The 3655-nt window shown below is 43.1% G+C and overlaps 1 non-coding gene across 1 annotated transcript; it reads right to left on the bottom strand.

The window, feature by feature from the left end:
- Positions 1–665: 665 nt before the first annotated feature.
- Positions 666–772, bottom strand: LOC120268130. Its single transcript, XR_005538805.1, has one exon. It is a non-coding gene; the product is annotated as a small nucleolar RNA R71 (small nucleolar RNA).
- Positions 773–3655: the final 2883 nt, after the last annotated feature.

The following is a 3655-nucleotide window of genomic DNA, read 5'->3' as shown; positions in this document are numbered from 1 at the left end:
TTTTGACGCCGTTGCCGGGGAGTAGGTGTTTAGAGATACTTTGCACTGTGTTTTCTAAGCTATTCGTTCATTCATTCTATTTCACATCTTCTTTTTCTATCATCGTTCTGATTTGTTCTTCTTCTTTTGGTACAGCTCCAGGTTATGACCCGAGGGAATCCTTCAATATTAATTAAAGAAGATCTCGAACTGAAATATACACTATGATGAAAAAGGAAAGAACCTGTGAAAGAACCATCAAATCTAGCTGAAGTGGATGTTGAAGGATCTGGCAACATGTCTGAGCAAAATGAACACCAGAGACATTAGCTAATTACGCCAGACCATTAGTACTGGGGACATAATCTAACATTGTGTGACCCCTGATTATTGCTTTGAACTTTGAGCTGAAACCAACATTTATCCAGATGATTCAGCGGTCAGCGCAGTTTAATGGTTTGACCGATGAGGATCCAAACAGCCGCATAGAAAACTTCTTGGAAGTTTGTGATATGCTGAAGATTAACGGTGTATCGGATAATGCTATTAGATTGAGGGCTTTCCCATTTTCTCTAAATGGAAGAGCCAAGCGATGGCTTTATTCCTTGCCAAAAGCATCCATCACGACTTGGAATGAGATGGTCGAAGCTTTTCTTGCTAGATACTTCCCTCTGGGAAAGTTGGCCACGCTTCGCAATGAGATATCCTTGTTCGTGCAGATGGAATTGGAATCATTGTTTGACACATGGGAGCATTTCAAGGACCTTTTGCAGAGGTTCCCACAACAAAGATTTCCCGAATGGATGATCATTCAAACTTCCTATAATGGGTTAAATCCGAGAACAAGGCAATTACTAGATGCTGCCGTGGGAGGTACAATGCGGAGTAAAACCTCAGAAGAAGCCCAACAGTTAGTAGAAGACATGGCCATGAACAGTTATCAGTGGAATGCGTAGGAAAGGAAAAAGGTGGCCAGGCTCCATGAAATAGATGCAGTCACTTCTTTGGCAGCACAAGTGGAATCATTGAGTAAGAAGTTAGACCTTCTAACTTTGAATAGAGTGGCGGCCGTAACTACTTGCACCGGGTGTGGCGGAGGACATGATTCCTCTAATTTCCTGATCTCTATTAGTGATGTATCTTTAGTGGAGAAAGTTGACTTTGACGGTAATGCAATGAGGAACCAAGGTAATCCATATAGCAACACCTACAATCAGGGTTGGAAGTATCATCCCAACTTTTCGTGGAGCAACCAAGGACAACCAAAGGCCATGGCTCCACCAGGTTTCCAACAACAACAAGCCCCAATCATGGACAATAGAGTGTCCGGCTTTGAAACCTGAATAAACGACTTAGAGAAAGCCTTGACTAGATTTGTGCAATCATCAGATACAGGGTTCCAATCGGTCGAGGAAACACTTTGCAACCACACCGCTTCATTACACAACCTAGAAAATCAAGTGGTTCAAATTGCGAAGCCCTTATCGGAAAGACCACAGGCAAGCTTGCCAAGCAATATTGATAAGTGCTCGTGCGATAAGAATATGAAGTGTTCTTTCCTTATGTTGAGCATTACTTTTCTTGGGTTTTAATGCTAATATGGGTATATTTATGTTACTTTCATGCAGGTAGGGTTGTGAAGCCGATTATGAGAGAAAGAAGCCAATGTGGGTCGTAATGCCCTAATTTGGAGGAAATTTTGCTAAGGTTTAAATGCGAAGACATAGGTCAGGTTCCAGATGCAGGAATGTGTGCCAACCTCCTCATACTCGAGTTAGCACAACTATTTGGAGGGGCACAATTGCAGTCACAGTCAAGCATTCCGACTTGTGCATATAGAACAAGATGTCCACAAACATGTCTGTTATTAAAGAAAAAAGAGATCCATGTCGTAAATGTGTGCCCGTTTGCATTACCTCGATGAAAATATAAATGACAAGGTCCCCTTGCGTATATCGCGTAAGTGTACGGGTTTATCGAAGTAATAATCCTGGATGAGCGGGTATCGAATCCACGGGGAATAGGGAATAAAAACACTTAATCCGATTCTTAGCTATGTGAAAGGTCAGTAGTGATAAGTGTGAAAATGATTCAATTCTCAAAAGTAAAAACAACAAGTAAGAGAGCACGAGAAAAGGAGCAGGTAAGGCAATCGATAAAGATGGGGTACTCGGAGAATGCTCCGCCTAAGATAATTGTTTCAAGTGCAAGAACCCCTATTATGCTTCCTAATCAATGCAATGGTAAGTCGTGGAAATCCTTAATCACTTAGTCCCAAATCTAAGGTCAACTATGCCTAACTCTATACATGTCCTGGAGGAGAGATTAGATAACCTCTCAACCTCACAATCGAATAGAGTTGCAAAGAGCTCTAGGGATTCCAAGTGATAAATCTCTTCCTAATTATAGACCTAACCCTTTGGTCCAGGTGGAAGGTCCTTAACCACAATTAAGCCCTAGATACTAAGATCACCTCAACGCTTCACTCTGTTGCACGCGCAACTAAGCCCCAGCGGAGGGTCATCCCTTAGACCATTCACTCTATTATGGTTGCAAAGAACTTGAGGAACATAGGTAGAATCTATAAAGTCGGAGGGGAAAGGGGACGCTCCTATACCTCTCGACTCACCCTCTCAACCCTCTCCAACCTAGCTTTGTCTAACGCTCGGGGTGTGTCACTTACTCACAAGGTTACCAACAAGAACTCTCAACCCTAGTGTCACTCTAGGGGAAATGTTCATACAATCAAGCATTCAAGGTTGGAACTCACAATAAACATCAATTAATTGAAAGCATAATAAAGAGATTCAATGAAACAAATACATCCTAGGGTTCACAAATACCCAAGTACCCACTAGGGGTTTAGCTCTCCATGGAGCTAAGTACAATCGAAGACATAGAATGTAAAAGCAATGAATCCATAAAGAAACCCCCTCGATGGTCGTGTCGATGGTCTTATGGAAAGTCCTCTACTCGTCGTCCAAGGATTCCCTCATCCGGTATAGGATACGCATCGACGGAAGCTCCCCTGCCAATCTTCTTCCTATGGAATGACGATGTCGGAGCCGTAGAACCTCTCCAAAACCTTAGCCAATACCCCTCAAAACCCTAGCCGAAGCCCTCTCTCAAGTTGGGGCAAAGATGGAGAAAAAAATACTGAAATCGGGGCAGAATCGGCTTTAAATAGGGCTAGAATCGGGTGACTACATGGGCCTGTGGATTTTTCACACGCCCATGTGGAATTTCCACACGGGCGTGGATAATTTCCACACGCCCGTGTGGATCCTCTAAATTCCTGATTTCTCAGACGGCTGTGAACAGTGTTGCTACAGTGTGATCATGTTCTTTAATGATAGACAAGCTGGTCGAGCTCTTGTTCTATGTGCATAAGTCGGAATGCTCGAGTGTGACTGCCCTTGTGCCCCTCCAAATGGATGTGCCAACTAGAATACGAGGAGGTTGGCACACACTCTAGCATCTCACACCCGACCTATGTCTTCGCGTTTGAACCTTAGGAAGATCGGTGCATTACGATCCACATTGGCTTCTATCCTTCATACTCGGCCTCACAACCCTACCTGCACGAAAATAACATAAAAACACACATATTAGTGTAAAAACTGGAGAAAAGTAATGTTCATCATAAGGAATGAACGCTTCGCATTCATATCGCACA

This window comes from Dioscorea cayenensis, chromosome 1 (assembly GCF_009730915.1).
Source record: "Dioscorea cayenensis subsp. rotundata cultivar TDr96_F1 chromosome 1, TDr96_F1_v2_PseudoChromosome.rev07_lg8_w22 25.fasta, whole genome shotgun sequence".
Classification (NCBI taxonomy): domain Eukaryota; kingdom Viridiplantae; phylum Streptophyta; class Magnoliopsida; order Dioscoreales; family Dioscoreaceae; genus Dioscorea; species Dioscorea cayenensis.
Note: the sequence above shows the minus strand (reverse complement) of the source record. Positions and strands in the feature narration are given on the sequence as shown.